Source organism: Cupressus sempervirens, chromosome 8 (assembly GCF_028749045.1).
Source record: "Cupressus sempervirens isolate cs-2001-9-10 chromosome 8, ASM2874904v1, whole genome shotgun sequence".
NCBI lineage: Eukaryota > Viridiplantae > Streptophyta > Pinopsida > Cupressales > Cupressaceae > Cupressus > Cupressus sempervirens.
The window spans coordinates 491,711,444-491,730,324 of record NC_143125.1 but is presented as its reverse complement, the minus strand read 5'-3'; the positions used below and the strand labels follow the sequence as shown (position 1 = coordinate 491,730,324).

At 33.4% G+C, this 18,881-nt stretch overlaps 1 long non-coding RNA gene across 1 annotated transcript; it reads left to right on the top strand.

Annotated features, from left to right (window-relative positions):
* Window positions 1-7,931: 7,931 nt before the first annotated feature.
* LOC149543351 (uncharacterized) lies at window positions 7,932-8,728 on the top strand. Its single transcript, XR_016355231.1, has 3 exons — window positions 7,932-8,006; window positions 8,157-8,207; window positions 8,579-8,728. It is a non-coding gene; the product is annotated as an uncharacterized LOC149543351 (long non-coding RNA).
* The last annotated feature ends 10,153 nt before the right edge of the window (window positions 8,729-18,881 follow it).

Below are 18,881 nucleotides of genomic sequence, written 5' to 3'. Positions count from 1 at the left end.
TGATCACTTAAATCTCCTTGCAGAACACCCATTATAATATACATGCACATTAATAAGACCCATTACAGAACATGTAGACATTAATAAAACCCACTACAACACAAATTTTTACAACTATAATATAGGTCATGATCCCAACCAAATTATACTCATTGATAAGGAGATCACTGAATGAACACCCCTTCTTAACATAATTTCTAAATACCCAACTTCACAACAAGATAGTCAAACATGATTATTTGTGAGATGAGCGCTATCTAAAAATTTAGCAAACAGCTACAATAGTAGTTACCATGAACAAACAAGCAAAGCTTAATCATATATTCTAAACCTATATGACCAATCAAAACAATCTATAGTCTATAAAATCAATATTTTAAACAAGTACACACACTTTACAACTGTTCCATACATATCTACCACAAAATCTTAGTTATGAATAGAGCTAGTGACATACATAGACAATGTTAACACTAGAATCTTTCAATCCATGGAGGCACTTTTCTTTGGCAGAATCATGGGCAGTGATGGGTCTAATGAGAGCATAGGTAGAATGGCCTGCATTTACAACTGCAAGAGCAACAAAGCAACCAATATAACCAGTGGCTCCAATCACTAATATTTTACTTTTCTCTTCGTTCACAAAATCCTCATATGAAGAAATCTCACAAATGGAGGCCATGGTTGAGACTGAATTTTCCTCCAATAGTTGAGAATAAAGGCAGTGATTGAAAGAATGAGGGAATGCAGCAGCACTTGCAGCCATTTTTATTTCCAAAGAGCTGAACTAACTCTTACCCAACTTAAGAATTTGGAGAAAATATGTTGGTACAAGAAAAGCATACAAACACACAACATTTATATAGATGATTGCTCCATCAAAACTGCTCAATTTTTCTCCTATTATATTGTGATGGATATAGATGATTTTCTATTGACATTTTAACTACCCTCCTTTGGTTGATGAAACAATGCAAGTAAAATTCACCATACCACGCAAAAATGCAGGGCTCAGAGTTCAAGAGATGCCTCACAGAAGAGGATAAGAGAATTGGCTTCTAACAAGGCTATAGAGCCGTGGCTGAATGGCTATGAGCTGAAATTAGTGTGGAAGGTTCTAATAATGGTCCATCTGAGCCACAGGTAAATAAGCTAAATGAAATTTATTTCAAACTGAATACTCTACCAATTAGTCTATTTGATGTTAAGTTCCAATATAAAGTGAGTATATCTATTTTAAGCAAGCAATGATAACAATGCGTAGGATGTTGGAATGTGGCCTGACAATCCTTCTACACAATCTGTAGATGCCGAAGGTTCGCATGATGTGCATCCCAGTAGTGGAGGGATACATTTTCTATTAAATTTTTTATATATAATTGCAATTGGTGTTTGGATTAAAGTAACATTTTGTATAGTAGCTATAGAGGATCGAGGGGTCGATGTTCATGACCGTGTTGACATTGAGTCCAGACAAAATGATGTGGTCTGATCAGGTAAAGAGCACCACAGTTATGTTATTTAAAATAATTAAATACTTGTAACAATTATAATAAATTATTTTTAATTTAACTCTTTTATTTTTTATTGCAGAGGACCCTCCTTTGCAACAGCATAGGAATTTGAGATCATCAAGAACAAAGAACATAACAACTAATGAGGGGGGAATTGATGATGACACTGATGCTCCTCTTAGAGCTTACATAGAAAAAAGAAATCGAAAGAAAAAAAAGAAATGATTGTCATCTACATACCTTAATTGATAATGAATGAATTTTATGTCTCAATGAATTTAATTATGTGCTAATGAATGTTCATGAGTTATGTGTTAATGCAGAATATTGATGAATGTTGCATGTTAACGAATCTAATGTGTTAATGAATGTTATCATGTGATATTTATTGAATTTTATCATGTGATATTGATTGAATGTTACATTTTATTAATGGTTGAAAGAATGAATGAATGTTAGATGTTAATGGGGAATGTAGAGTGATGTTAGGGGGAGGGGGGTGGGGCCAAATGAGCTTCCACCTTCACATGGTTGGCCCTATTTAATAGAGAATATTAAACTATTCTCAAAACAAAGTGAAGATCAATAAGATACTAAAAATAGGTAGAAACAAGAAGAAATAACAAGCTCCTTCTAGAACATAACTCTTACCAATTATTGCTATCTTCCCCACACTAGGAATCTCCACCATATTCTCATATGCCTACAACAAAATTAGAATAACTAACCAAAAATAACTCATATTTTCATACTTCTCCATGCTTGGAATATAATCACCTTGTTTAGCCTTCCCTTGGCTCTTCATCTCCATTGTCTTCTCATCCTTCTCTTTGCACCTTGAGACCTCTATTGCTGTCTACAACATGTCTTCACACCCTTGCCATTTTCCTTGGTATACCAACTCCTGGTTGGTGGTTGTTCTATCTAATTCAGTCATAATTTTCTTTGTGAATTTTCTTTGTCCAACTTTCAATGGACACCATATAGAACCAATCAATATCATATCTGCTTCTCCAAGCCTTGTTTCTTTTCTATTTACATCAACATTTTTACTTTTCATCTTTGTTCCAATCATCTCCTTTCCCTCAAGCCCTTCAAGACCTGATGTATTTCTGTCTTCATCAGCATCCTTTCTCTTTACCTCTGCTACAACCTTCTGAACCATTTTGGTGTTAGGTTCTCCTTACTCTTCAACACTTGATTGCTGCTCATTTGTTATTTGTCCTTCAAATGGACAACTTGTCTTCATATCATCCTTTTCTAGGTTCTTTTCCTCAACCTCATTCTCATTAGTTGTTTGCTTCAAAGAATCATCCTTTTTTATCAAAACATCTTCCATTGCTTCACCATGTTCCTCTTTTCTTAGGAACCTTTCCCTCTCAAAGATGCCAATGCTCGCTGACACCTTCAAAGTTGTCTTGTGCTCCTTCAATGGTGTTAATACCATCTTCTCTCCATTATTTGTGAAAGTGTAGGTGTTCTTTCTGACATCATGTAGGGATCTCTTCTCAACCTGCCAAGCCCTTCCTAAAATTATATGACAACCAGTCAAAGGTACAATGTGACATAGCACAACATCATTATATGATCCAATGGTGAAGGGAACATAAGCTTGCTCCTTCACATCAACACAACATCCAACATCCAATCCTTGTGCTTTTTAAGGCCTAACATGTCCTATTCTTGGTAGATTCAATTTTTTAACCATCTCAAATGAAACAAGATTTGTAAATGAACCACTTGAAACAATAACCTTTTAAAATTTCATAGATTGGAACATGAGATTGGATGGCTTGAAGCTGGGAAGCCTTTCTATCCAACGATGTTTGATCCTGTACTTCAGATTTTTAGTCATGACCAACCACTTAGTTGTTTGGGAAGACCCAGGTATGTAATTTCATTGTATTAGATATGGTTTACATTTTTGTCGAGATTCTATTACTACAAAAATGTTGTGCAGTTTGTAACTTCTAATTGTATGGTGTTTTAACATAATTGTTGTTTTAATTTGATTTAGTTAGATTAAAAAATGTCTACACAGTTACTGCTAGAAGCTCTTTCAATTTTCACCTGATGGAATGTAGAAATCTCATGTCTTCAAATGTTTAATAGAATATGTATATGAATTTTGCTCACTTTCTTTTATTGCAGGTCAAGTATTCAACTAATTTTTTGGGATCAACATTTGAACTTCCATTTTCAGAGGTTAGAAAGTTAGGCTTAGAAACTCAAGTTATGCTGAACCATGCCTGGACATCAATGTCTAGTTCAAATAATAGTAAATCTACATAGGATTCTCAATCTAAGAGAAGCTCTAAGGTATTCTTTTGGTCAATAAATAAGTTTTGTTCTTGAATTGTGTTCATCGTTGAGGTTGTACTGAGATTTGAAATGATCTATTGTTTTAAGTTCTTTCTATCAAGCTTTTGAGTTTTCTCTCCAATTCATGCCTTTTTGGATTTTGGATTTTTTGGACTTTGGTTATGGTAGTTTTTATAACCTTGTGAGTAAAGGAAAAAATAATTGGTTCTAGTTTTTAGGATTGTAACAAGTCCAAGCAAGTCTTGTGTCATTTGTTGCTGGTTGTTGATACTAGTTTAAGAGCATAGGATGGTTTGATGTAACCTTGATATTATATTTGATATGGCTCATTAGATCTACTGCCTATTTCCTTTTTATTTTCTCTATCCCTTGATTTTAACATTATGTCAACATAAATTAATGGATTAATATGTGTTGTGGTTCTGATGTCATTTTCAATTTATCAATTCTCTTTTAGGTCATATGTATAAATTATTAATGTTATATTTGTGTAGGTATTTTTGTATTGTGGACAAGTGACCTCATGGAAGAGTGAAAATGGAGAAGAGTTACTTTTCATGACCAGTAAGGTGACTGTGACATCACTAATGAGTTCATTATTTATTCCTTAGTTACTAATTAAGAAACTTGTAACTTTATAAAACTTGACAAACCCAAATTTGACTTGGACTCAACTCAACAAAATTTCCAAACATAAAAAAAATCACATTTAACAACATTTATAAAACTGATATCAAAGAGCAAATAAGTGGTTTGTCATTCATTCACAAACACTAAAGAAGCTTAATATAATCACGGTGTTATATGATAAAAAATTGCAATTACAATTAATATTTTACAAATTTCTTCTATGAGTAGAACTTCTTAGTGGCTGTGTGGGTGCTCTTGAAGTTGATGATATTGATTCAACTTGAGAAAAATTATCTCTTTAATAGGCATATTGTAGGTAGTTGCATCCATTCACATACCTTCTGCCTTCTTATGTGGTTATACCTTCTACCCATTCTGCTACTTCTTTATTAATTTTAGTTTTACCTTCCTTAAAAAAGAGTGTCTCTTAGGCTCGTCCATATAATTGACAGTTGAATTTAAATATGAAAGTATGTCATGAAGGTCAATGAGAGGTAGATGCTAAATGTATTGCACAAGAATAGGGTTATTTAAGTACTATTGAGTCAGTATTTTGCACTTCTTGGTGTGGAGGGCTTCAAATGTGCTCAAATTCCACTCACAACTAGAACTGCTACAGGGCTGGCAAACTTCGACGATTGTGCACCACAATCTTCTCACTAAAAATCTACAAAGACAAAATTTAGAGATTGAAAAGCTGGAAAATAAATTGAAATTTTTAGTAAATGATTGATTTATTTATTTATTTGTACTAAATTGTTACTTTTCTAATGTATAAAGGTGAAGATAACAGCCTTATGTCTGTGTCCTTGTAAACTTCTTCAAAATTTTATCCTTAAGGTCATTGTGAGGGACCATCCTCTATATTCATGTGTTGGGGCCATCCACGATGTTAACTTTCAAATTGTGTTTATTTCTATTTTTCAATTTACTCATTCCAAATATTGGTAAGTGGTGTAAAAAGTACAAATCTAACTGCCACTCCAATGCATAGTGCTATGTACAAAAGACCGATTCATGCATATGTAGAACAAAGGGTTTCCATGAGCTAGAGGTGGAGAATTTAAATCCTAAAGCTACTTGTCTCCATACAACAACCACAACATTTAAACTGAGAAAGAGGAAAAATTGAAACCTCACTTGAAAAAGGAAGAACGAGAAAAAACCAAGTTAGGAAGTGAATGGGAGGAAGATTTTCAGAATCTAACCTTAATAGACCACCAAAAATAGTGGTAACAAGATACAAGGAGAGAAAATAGTTTTTGACACTTGGAAGGAATAGAAGCAGTTAATTTTTTGAGTCCTCCTTCTATCAAAAATGAAATGAGTACATGGATTGATGATGATTATGAGATTGTTCTTACTACATCTCAACATCATACATTGAGGATGACATAGTAGGGATTGAATCTAGGGGTCATCATTCAGATTATGTGAAGCTTCTTGGAGATAAGGATGTTGATCAAAATTATCCTTCACCTTTTAAAAAGTACATGACATTGACTAGCATGTCAGTGTTTGTGCATGAGAAGAGTAATATTTCTAATGTCAGTCAATCAAAAAATACATTGTGTGTCAAATCTAATCACCTTGAGGAAGATAGACAAAGAGATGTGATAGTGAAGGATAGGAACAAGTAGGTGAGAAATTTTTTTGATGAAACTATGGCAAGCGAAGAACTAGGGAAATTAAGGGATCGTGCTGAAGATGTTGAAAGAGCTCTATGATATCTAGGCATGCCAAGACGATAGCTTCACAAGAAAGAGAGAAGTTGCAAAAAAATAAATAGGAGAGATTGTTCAGACTAAGTATTGTAATTCAAATATTGCTTCAAGAACTTCACTCACATTTACCTTGTCAAAAATCTCAACATATAGCATTGAAGTCCTTTAAGGATGAGGTAACAAGACAGTAAGCAAGAATAGATCAACAACTATATATCGTAGGACCTTGGATTAATATAAGCGAAAAATGATAAGTTGATAGATGTTCATGAAAACATAAAAAACAAAAAATCAAGGTGTAGGAACAAAAAACTTCAAGGAACCAAAAGACAAAGGAAGAAATGATAAAGTGGACAACCTAGCTAAGACCTATGACCTAAAACGTTGTCTAGAGAAATTAGACAAGGAAAGTTTGGAAGAAGAGAGATTTGACTTTAGAAACAAGGATAAATTTCAGCTTGTTTATAATCCCTTATTTGAGGTTAGAGCTAATGTTTGATGTTCCCTTATATGACTCCTAAGGGTTTGTGTCTAAATCCTTATATTTTAAATCACAATAAACTTCTTTCTATTATTACTTATACTCAATTCTTTATTTTTCCACAAATAAATGTTAGGTATTAATAACAATAATTTTTTGGGGTAGATATATCAATGCAATTGTGCATGTATCTTGATGTTATGTACAAGTAATATCACCCATGCTTCTGATATATTCTTTAATTCACTGCTAGAGAGATGCAACTGGTCTTTGGTAAAGAATATAGATGAACAATATGCAAATGTCTTTTTAAGTAGTTCTGATATCTTCAATCAAACTTTGATAACCAAAAAGACTTCCAATAATGATGGAAATGACTTTGTGCAAATTCCCAATCTAATCAATATCAAAGACTAAACAAGGATTATATATATTGAAGTTGGAAGTATAGTGATAGTCAACTAAATGACCTAATGTCATAGATCCTGACAATCTAATGTTGATTACTAATTTGCAATAAGTATCATTAGAATTTCTATAGAGCAATTTGCAAGACCAAGTAATCACTGTTACAAATTTATCATAATGTAAAAGTGATATGTACCATACTGGTCTGAAGTTATTCACTGTATCTGATATCTGCCTTATTGAAATGTGATATGATTGATTCTATTTGGTTTGAAAAGACGTTGGATATTTATTTGATCTCTGTCTAATATAATATCTTTGTAATGGTGATGACCCAATGATGGGTGATCTGTACTGTTGCAATTTCTGATGTAACTCTTGTTACTTATGTGATATATATGTCACTATTCCTGATCTTAATCATTGTACTCATGGGATCTGGCTTTTTCATGTCTAGTGGATTACTACCACTTATGTTTGTATAGAATCTAAAGTAATCTTCTGTTTGAATAATGTCCTTGGACTTTTTATTGATGCCTTTTTAATATCATTTGAAGAATTGCAACTCTTCATTGCATCTTTTAGGATTTGGCTCCTCTATCATTATTGCACCCTTTTGGATAACTAATCTATGATTAGTATTTGTGATCAGCATGATATAATTTATAGAGAAAACACTTACATTTTAGTATCAAGCTTGTTTTATGAATGAATGGAGAAAAACTAGTGACATATCCATTTCAGCTTTGTGTTTTTTACTATTAGTATTTGATTATTAGAACATAACTATACATCCTTGTGAATTGGAGTTTCAGCAAAGATTTAATATTATTTGGATTTCTTTCTTATTGTAGCAAAGGTTATGGAGGCCCTGAACATTCCAAGAGGTGTCTGGCGTGTGCTTTTTTGAACACCTAATACTGACAGGTATTTTAAGTTTTAATAATATGGATCTGTATAATTCTATTTTTACTACAATCTTATTGTAGGTTGATAGATTTTCTTAACAAGTTTTCAAAGTGTTTTCTGTAAAGTCATTGTTCACTCCAGTTCGATCATCTTGACTTTTAGCTACAGGTGCCTTGCCTTTGGTCAAGCATAAAGCTTTCCTTAGGCCCATGTAATATGGTGGGTAATTTGTTGGGTTTCTCCTTACCAATGAAAACTTTGATGTGACCCTTACTGTATGCTTTTGCCATGCATAACATGAATAAAAAACTAGCAATACTACATTGATGTGCAGTGGGTACACAATGGGTAAAAAGATGTTAGAAAATGATTGATTATGGTGTTCTTGTTCATGATGGTAGGAGCACACATTCTGGTCATTATTTTTTCTTTTTTGAGTCACTTAAACCTTTCAAAATTATTTTTATACTGGGAACTCTAGGTTATAGTCTTAGAAAAGTATTTTATTCATTAACAATTGCTTTAATCTGGCTTGTAGGTGAAGTGCACACAATGTTCTTATTGCTCAAATAAATTTGATCCTTTCTTAGATTTGAGCCTAGAGATCATTCGAGCAGATTCCTTGTTGAAAGCATTATCCCATTACATGACAGTGGAGCAGTTAGATGGGGGTGTGAAAAGAGATCAATGTGAACGATGCAAAGTAAAAGTGAAGGCTCTAGAACAACTCAAAATTGATAAAGCACCACATGTTCTTGCAATTCATCTCAAGCACTTCAGTCTAGTTGGATCTGGAGGAAAAATTGACAAAAAAGTAGACTTTGGTTGTACATTGGATCTCAAACCATTTGTTAGCAGTTCACATGTAAGTAGCCCTTACAATATTATTTGCCAATGGATCACATTTTCAGTGGAATCTAATAATATAGTTTTTGTAATATCTACTGGTTTTTTAATAAATATTGCACATTTGAATGATATTCTAGTTTCTCTGTCTATTGATCAATCATAGGAGGGCAATTTTAAGAACACTCTTTATGGTGTTCTTGCTCATGATGGCTGAAGCACACATTCTGGTCATTATTTCTACTTTATTTGTTCATCCATAGGCATCTGGCATGCTTTAGATGATAATCGGGTATACATTTGCTACAATTGTGAAGACATTTTTAATTTTGTGGAGCAAGCTCATTATAATTTGTGTATAACAGGATACACAAAAGAGCTACAATTTTATGTAGAACCTTTTCTTTATATGGTAACACTAATTATAGTAAAGTTGCTTAGACTGATTGAAGTTATTCTTATGACATTTTGTACTCTAGGTCTATTCAGTTAGTGAGAAAAGTGTGCTTTCCTAGAAAGCTTACATGCTATTCTATATACGAGATAAGAAAACCAACATTCAAACAGATGGTGGGTCTGAATCTCAGTATAATGGCTCTAAACTAAAGAAGAGGGTGTCCTTGAACATTGGACATCCAAAGGAAAACCACTTACAAGATTCATATGCCCCCCAGGTGACAGAAAACATGCATTCTTTCCAAATGACAACAATCTCTTTTAGTGTTGCGGGTGTAAAAAAGATATCCCAATAGGTAGAAAATTTGTCAAATGTCAATTTCATTTCAAAAAGTCTAGAAAAGAACACAAGTTTTGGCCAGTCATGCAGTAAATCTAGATCATCAGCAGATCATGATGCATCATGCTTGTGGCGAGGCCGCTGTGGTGGCAATGCAAGCGGCCTCGTCACAAGCATGATGCATCATGATCTGCTGATGATTTGGATTTACTGCATGACTGGCCAAAACTTGTGTTCTTTTCTAGACTTTCTGAAATGAAATTGACATTTGACAAATTTTCTACCTGTTGGGATATCTTGTTTACACCTACAACACTAAAAGAGATTGCTGTCATTTGGAAAGAATGCATGTTTTCTGTCACCTAGGGGGCATATGAATTCATATGCCCCATGATGCATCATGCTTGTTGCAGGCCTACTATGGTGGCAACGGTAGTTGGCGTCGCCGCCATAGTGACCCTGCCATATTGCTAACTGCAGACATCACAATTGCGACATTCGCCCACGCATTGCAATGAAATGTGTGTCACATGCTTAGTGATGTTGTCACAATTCTTGACTATGCATTGCAATTGTGACACATTTGGAAACATTGCAATGGCCAGCGGTGTCGACACCAGCGCTACCACACCGCTAGCACCATTGCGTCCCCGTCACAATTTTCCAAGACCGTCGCAAGTGCGACACCCAAGGAAGAACTGGAAAGGCTTTCACTTCAGCGAACCCATGGGCAGATGCTAACGCAACCCCATCATAATGCATGGGGAAGATGTTAGAATTGCGACTGGATCCGCACGCATTGCGATGGGAGCTGTGCTGGTTTAGAATGGTGAAATTGCGATGAATATGCATCAAAATTGCAATGTCTAAGGATAGACATCATAATTTACAACTAAAAAACAATGACATCTACTACCGTCGCAGTGGCGACACATTGCCATCGCAATGGCGACACATAGCCATCGCAAATCGATGCCAAATGTATTAGTGTTCAAAAGATGTGTAAGTATTGATCATCCCTAGGAAGGTGTAAAACATTCTCAATATTTTGAGGTTAGAGGTCATGACTTATTTCTATAGTGACACTCTTGACAACCTTTTCTTTTGACACATAGTATTCCACCAAGGTCATGATTACCTTTAAAGATTGCAATAAAATTGCTTGTGAAGCTATATTGACAAGATTTGAATGCATGTGTAGATACCATTGCTAACTTTTCCTTAGGTGTGCTACATATGATGTGGAAGGCATTCCAATAAATATACCTAAGCTTAGTATATGTGATCTCTACATGCCCATCTTGAAAGTGGGATTTTCTAAGTGCACCTTGGCATTTGAAGATTATAGTTTTGTGAACAAAATTTTTAGCCATTGAAGATGAAGATGATACCATTTTATCTACACAAGAAAGTAGACATAAGTCTAGAAAGATAAAATTAGACTTAAATAGATACCCTAAGCATCAAAAAAGCCTAGAGAAAATCCCCAAAAATAGTTTAAAAATGAGTTAATCCCCCTCCATAAGCTTTGATATGCAAAATAATGCACCTAGCACACCCTTACAAGTGTACTCGATGTACTTAAATGGTCTCTTTATGACCATTTTTGTGTAGTTGTGCACTTTCACACATGTGCACGTAGGTGAGGTGCACACATACATATGTGCACATCTACACACATATGTAAGGAAATTGGAAAGGGAGGATGGGAAACTTGATCCCTTATGTTTGTTCATAGTGTAAAAAAAGGTGTGCACATGCACATCTTGATAGGGTGCACACATATCCAAGGAAATTGCAAATGGGGGAGGGGGAAACTTAATCCCTTATATTTTTTCATAGTACACCTTGATGGTGTGTGCATGTGCAAACCCTTATGCATTTAAATTTCTTTGGAAAGGTGCACATGTGCACACCTTTCCTTAGGTTGCCTCTTTCCTTAGTTTTAGTTTTAGAAAGGTGCACACATGTACAACTTAAATAGATGTGCATGTACACACATTTCAATACTTAGATTTTTTTTGTACTTTTAGGTTAGGTCTTTCTTTTTTAGGGAGGAAAGGAAGGTGCACACATGCACACCTTGAGGATGTGTGCATGTGCACACCTTCTTATGTCTTACATTGTTTGTGTGTTCTATTTTGTAGGGAATGAGCACAACTTTAAGGGTGTGGAGGTGTGGTAGATTTTGGAGTGTGAAGACAGGTGAATGGAGAGGGAGGGGTCTAGGTTTATAAATATCTAGACTTGGTTTGCTTACGCTCAAGAGGTATGCACCTACAGATGTGTGAATTTCTAGAAGGAGATGAATGCGTACCTATGCATTGAGTTCACTTGTGCACCTTGATGTGTTGTGCATGTGTGTTAGTGTGCTAGAGTGAATTTTTGCACCAAAATCTTCAAAAATCTCTAGTTGTCCTCCAATTATGACACCTTAGAATTCCTTAGTGAGAGACTAAGGATTGACATAGACTCTTAAGGAGTCCAAAAATGACCAAGGCCTTAGACTAGGGGTCTAGGTGGTAAAAAATATACTAGGGGGTTTCCATTTCTATAAGAAATGGGGCATGTGTTGTGAGACCCAAAAAATAGCCCCATCAAAAGGAAGAAATGAAAGAGGAATTTCTTCACTAGAAGAAATTCTTTTGACATGTGTCAAGTGACAACATAATTTTAAATTCTTGAAACAACTTTCAAGTTCCTCAATAGTCAAAACTTTAGAATCTTGAATCTTCAAGCTCAATGTGTGCGTAATGTATTCATTTCCTTTGACATATTAAGGTGCAATCTATGATGAGCCTATAGAAAATTGGGGACAATACTTTGCTTCATTGGTCCATTCATCAAGAATCCTCATATATCATGTGTATCAGTCACTCTCTAACCAAATGAGAGAATCCGTTTTGAGAGCTATTGGCAAGTTATAATTTATTAATTTTTTTTGCATTTTAGGTCCTACATAATATTTGGATTCTACTTTATAGAGCTCACATGTTTCCCTTTGATTCTTCCTTGAAGAGATTTTTATGGATAATGGATAGCCAGTTTGATGTGCATATCCCTATTTTTAGATTACCTTTCTTAGACTATTTGGATCCTTTCACTCTTAACACCATAATTTCTTTTTATTCTCTTTCCATACCCTAATAATGCATAACTATATAGCCAAGGCATTGGTTTTGTTTCTCAGATTCTTTCTTTAGTTTAGTAACTCCTACATCCCTCTTTTATAAAATTTTGTAAACTCTCACACCAAATAGGATCCCTAGAAATTATTTTAAAAAACCTTTTGTCTAAATAGGAAATTTTTGGACTATCTCTTTGCTATTGTCAACCTTTATTTGAAAACACAAAGATAGTTAATCTTTTAAAATTGAAAATTTTTTAGAATTTTTGATTTGTAATTTTTATTCCAAGACTAATATCCATTATGGCTATAAGAAACATCCATTCTTCAATTGGTACAATAAAAAATAAAATTTGAATGCTTTTAAAAATAAATACCTCTTCCCAAAAGTTGAAACCATAAAATATGGTATATGAAATGCATCAAGACAAAATCTCGATTGCACCTAACCCCTAGACTAACATGACTTTGAAAGAAAACATGCAAATAAAATGAAACAAACAATTGAAAGAAAACATACTTGTAGAATTTTTATTTATTTATTTATTTTTCTTTGACTTTAGCCCTTGAAATAATATATCAAGAACTAGCCATTGATAGAAAAAGGGACCAATTCCCCTTGTAGGGAACTTATCCTAAAGGAATTTTCTCCCCAAATCTCCATAATTTGATAAGAGCCAAACCATAAGCATGAAACTTTATCTGACTACCCAAATTTTATTTTTCCTTATTCCATAGAAGAAGAAGGTTGGATATTCTAAAATATTTTATTGTGGACCACTTGTCGAACCACCATTTGATGAAAGCCTAATGTTTTCCATATGCTCCAAAGTTGTTGTTCTTTTCTCATCCAATTCCAAGAGATTCATTAATCTAATCTAAACTCTATGTATCCTGAGCATACCCCTTCATAAATTTCAATACTGGAATTCTAAGATTAAGTGTGATTATTGGTTCTTTTGTATAGATGAGTAAATAGGGAGATGTACCCAAAGCATTTCTTATCCTGACTTTATCTATCCATAATGCATACTTCAGCTGAGTGTGCCAATCTTTTAGATTTTCGTATAGAAATTTCTTTATCACTGTGATCAAGTTCTTATTGGTGGACTCACCCACACCATTCACTTGGGGATAGTAATTAGAAGAGAAATTTATTATGACCTGATTGTCTAATACCCATTGTGTAAGGAATATTGACACAAAATATGATCCATTATCACATACAAGGAAGAATAACATACCAAACCTTGTGATAATGTGCTCTTCTACAAAATTTGTAACCATCTTTCCTATGCAATTTTGAAAAGTTTTAGCTTCTATCAAATGAGTATAATAGTCTATAGTTGTGAGGAAAAACATATGTTCTATAGATGATCATGGATTTATTGTACCAATAAAGTCTAGCCTCTATACCTCAAACACTAGTTGTAGTTGCATAGATGGATGTCTCTACCTATTGGTACTTATCTGAAAAATGTGACAAGAGGGTACATGTTTAAATGCATCTGTAAAGATGGTAGGCCAAAATTAACCCGATCTCAAAATCATGAGTTGTCATTTCTATTGATCTATGTCATGTTCCATACCTATTATGAAACTACTCCAAAAATTCTTTCACCTCTTCAAATCCCAAGAATTTCAAATAAATTCCTTCATAGTTTCTTTTGGTAGGTTTTCTATCTTGTAACATATAGGATTAACATTTTATCTTGAGTCTTCTATGTTGGGAACTATTCACCCACTTGGAGTATTGGTTTTGAAAAAGATAGTAAACAATATCTTGATACCAAACATCAATGATTATTCCTTGGTCAATATCCACCTAAGTCACTATGATCTTTTGTTGATTATCAGTACTAATTTTGTCAGCAAATATGAGTTTTTTTATAATTACTGATCTTATTATTAGCTATCATCTTGGTCAATCCTTTTCCTCTTACCAATTTCATTAATTGAATCTCAAAAAAACTCCTGCAATATAGCCATCCATTTTTGTTGTCTCTTTCCCAATTCATTCTACACCAGTAATGTCTTAACCTCAAGATCAACCATAATTGAATATATCTTGCTCCTAAGTATATAATAATGAAATATCTTAACTGCTCTTATCAATGCAAAAAATTGTTTATTGAGATTAGATAGTTAAACTCTATATTCTTTAGTGGGAAACTCATGAATATGATAGGTCTCTCATCCTCTTTATCTTTCCTTTGAGTAAGAAGCCCAGTGCATGAATGTTCAATAGAAAATAAATAGATTTTGAATGGTAAATCATAATCCAGACTTACTAGAACTAGGGGCATAGAGATAACTACTTTGATGTCTTCAAAATATTTCTTTATTTCAAGAACCCTTTCCATTTTTCTCCTTTCTTCAGTAGATCATTGATAGAATGTACTATCTTAGAAAATACACTAATGAAATTATGTACTAGAATTATTTTTCCAAAGAAATATTTCAGCTCTTTATGACTATGAGGAGGTGATAGATTAAGAATGGATTTGATATTTTGAGGATCAATGGATATCCCAAGTTAAGAAATAATATTACCAAGAAGATTTCCTTTCATGACCTCAAATGAACACTTTTTGATAATCAATGATATGCCATACCTTTGACATTAGTTGAACACTCATTTCAAATCTACAATATGAGTACTCCTATCTTTAGAAAAGATAGCGAGGTCATCCATATAGATAACTATCCACTTTTTAATCATCCCTTTGAATTCTTAGTCCATTAGTCTTTAGAATGTGGCTCCCACATTAATCATTCCAAAAGACATCCTTCTGTGTGAAAAGGTTCCCCATTTTGTTGTAAATATAGTCTTCAACATATCTTCTTCATCCACCATCACTTGGTTGTATCTAGAATATCTATCTACAAAAGACATCATTTTAGACCTAGTCACAATTTGTAACACTTAATCAAGAGAGGGCAAAGGGTAATTATCCTTCTGGGAAGCCAAGTTCAAATTTTGAAAATCTACACAAAGGAAAATTTCTCTAGTCTTTTTCCTTACTAGGACCAACTTATTAACCATGTAGAATGTTAGATTGGGAAGATAATTTTAGCATCAAGTAACTTTTGTAATTATTCAATTATCAAAGGCTCAATTATGGGATTCACTAGTCTCTATCTCTAAGGAAAGGTTTTGGCATTAGGCTTCAATGGAATGTGGTGAGTGATGATCTCAGGATCATAGGTCTTGAGTTTTTCATAACTCCATGTTATGGAGTCTTTGTACTTTGGAAGAAATTGAAGCATACTTTCTCATTCTTGAGGGTTACAATCTTTTCTAATTCTCACCATTTTTGGATCTTCTTCCATCCTATATTATATGAATCACATTCTTTAACCCCTTTTTCTTCAACATTCCTTTTACTAGAAATTGACTCATCTTGATCCAAGATACATTCTAACTCTACCATTGTCTTATGAATAGTATTGGTATTCAAATTTATAACTACATCTTCATCCTCTAGCTCATCTTCTTCAAGCTTATCATCAAGAGTATCATCAATGTCTTGTCCTTTGAAAAGGCCATTGTACATGATAAGCTTGATAATATGTTGGTTATATTGGAAAACTTGGAAGTTCATAATATTATCTAGAATAGATGGGGAAACAACACATTAAACTAAAAAATATTTGTATCTTTGTCCTTTGAATGGGTTGCAACATGAAATGGAAAGGTCATCAGATACCATGTTCTTCTTCCTTGTGATGGACCCTATGTTCAAGGACTCAAAATATTCCAACAAGTCCCAAACTCTTTCCTAGTGCATAAGTAGTCTCCTATCATTGCAAGAGTAGAATGATTTCACCCATCTAGTGACCTACTGAGAGTCTCCTTCCATTACAAGAGCTTTGACATCTCTTTCCAATGTAAAGAGAAGTCCACAAATCAAGGATTCATACTCCACAACATAGTTAGTACATCTAAACTATAAGCGATATGCTTCATAAGACTAACTACCATTTGGATTAATTAGTTTGATTCCTATTCTAGCTTATAATTTTCATTTAGAGTTGTCAAACCTAAGTGTCCAGATTGGCTTTTCTTTAGTCTTTTTGGTTTTTTGCTTGTTTTTAGGTAGCTATTCCTCCACTTGATTTTTAAAATATTAATTCTTTGGGACCCATTGCAATATTTATGGTGGACTTGGTGAGTTTCCTTAGTTTATCTTTGACAAAGGGGCCATTTGTGTCTCTTGGTTACTTTGAATATATCCAATAAATTTGGTGAACTTTTAAATCTAAAGTTTTGGATGAATGACCATTGAGGTCCAACCTTGGCCTTTTAGAAAACATCTTCTCCTTTGGGATTTGATTATACCAGGTGGAGGATTAGATAAACCCACATCATATAAAGAAGTGTCACTATATGAATTATTAGAATCTTCTTTTTGTTCTTCATAAATCTCAACCAATTTAGATGTGATTATAGAACTTGGACTTTCCTTTTGTACCTCATTTGGTATTCATCATTTTTCAATTGCATTATCTATTAGAAACAATAGTCCACCAAGATAACTAAGAGGGGGGGTGAATCAGTTATTGAATAATTAAAATATTTATTATCCTCAAACAACTATATTCATTCAACCAAAGTAAACAACAACCATAACAAGATGCACATATACAATTACACTAGATATGTTAACTAGGGAAACCCATGATCAGAGGGGAAACCCTGGTGGGAATGATATCCACAAGATGATGTATTAGTATAATTTATATTAGTGAAAACAAAATGTTAGTGATGTATCCCTAGAATAACTAATAATTATGATAATTATTAGTGAATTAATTTTAATTTTTTGGTGAATCAAATATAATCATGTATTGGATATTTTGGCAAATCTTTGAATTTAATTTTTTTTATAAAATAAATTATTGTGCACTTTAAAACATTTTAGAACTAAATTTTATAAAAATGTGGTGACTTAGGTTGTCTTAAATCTTAAGTTATTAGCCAAATTACTAGACAATTTTTTCTAAAATTAGCAAATTGGTGAATATTAGCAACTAAAATATACCTTGAATATAAATATTCCTTGTTAAAGGATGAACACTGTTAGGATTCTATTATAACATTTAGTATATAGAGTCCCTATTATGAGACTTTGAATCCCTATTAAGAGATTCTAACCCTATTAGGAGTTGTGCCAACCCTGTTAGGAGTTGTAGTACAATGTATGCAAGAAGAGCCCACTACCCAAACATTTAATTTAAATTACAACAAGAGCCCACTACTCAAACAAGTAATCTACTATTAAGTTCCTAATTCCTCTATTCTATCAACTGAACCAATCACTATCAAACCTTTTAGAATAGGTCATTAACATTGGATCTAAATATCAAACCTTGGATCACACAATAAAACCTCAAAAATGAAGTTTCCTTCACTTCCTCTGTGCTCTACTCAACTTCACATCCTACCCTTTTTCTTCAATTTCCTTCCTTTTTACTAAATCCATAAAATAATTCCTTGAGTTAGTTGTTATGCCTTCTCAATTAATTATTATTGGACCCAATTAATAACACATTACACTTAGCTATGACATTAATCTTTTTCCTTGAAATTGAATAATTTTCCATACATGCAATATTATGACAAGTGACCTTAACTACATCATTATCAATATGTCCTCTACATATCCTCAACTTTGATTCTCAAAATAACAATTCTAATAAGAGATATAAAAAATTTACTATAACATGCCTCTATAAACTCTATCTTAGAATAGACATCACCAAAACTTACATAACTTCTTCAAGACTTAACATTTCTTCGCGCAACATTAACTAAATATACTAGATATTTAGGAGTATCTCCCATAACCTTGGATAGTGAGAATATTCAACTAGCCTTCCACATCAACTTGATATTTCCATTGTTCTTCTGTCAAATACCACATAAAAATGTTATGTTGACATTAATGATAAACTTAGTCATGAATGTAACATAACATCATAGTAAGATATCTACAATACTCTCCCATAGGAATATCATCAGCATTCATGCTTCCAACAATCTCCCCCTTTGGCATTGATGGAAACATAGATAAAAAATATTTAGTTCCATGAATACCAGTAGCAAAAGATTGCTAAACTTTTTTGTCAAATCCTCTTCATCAATAATTCTCCCCAACTATTTTCTTATCTCAAACATGAT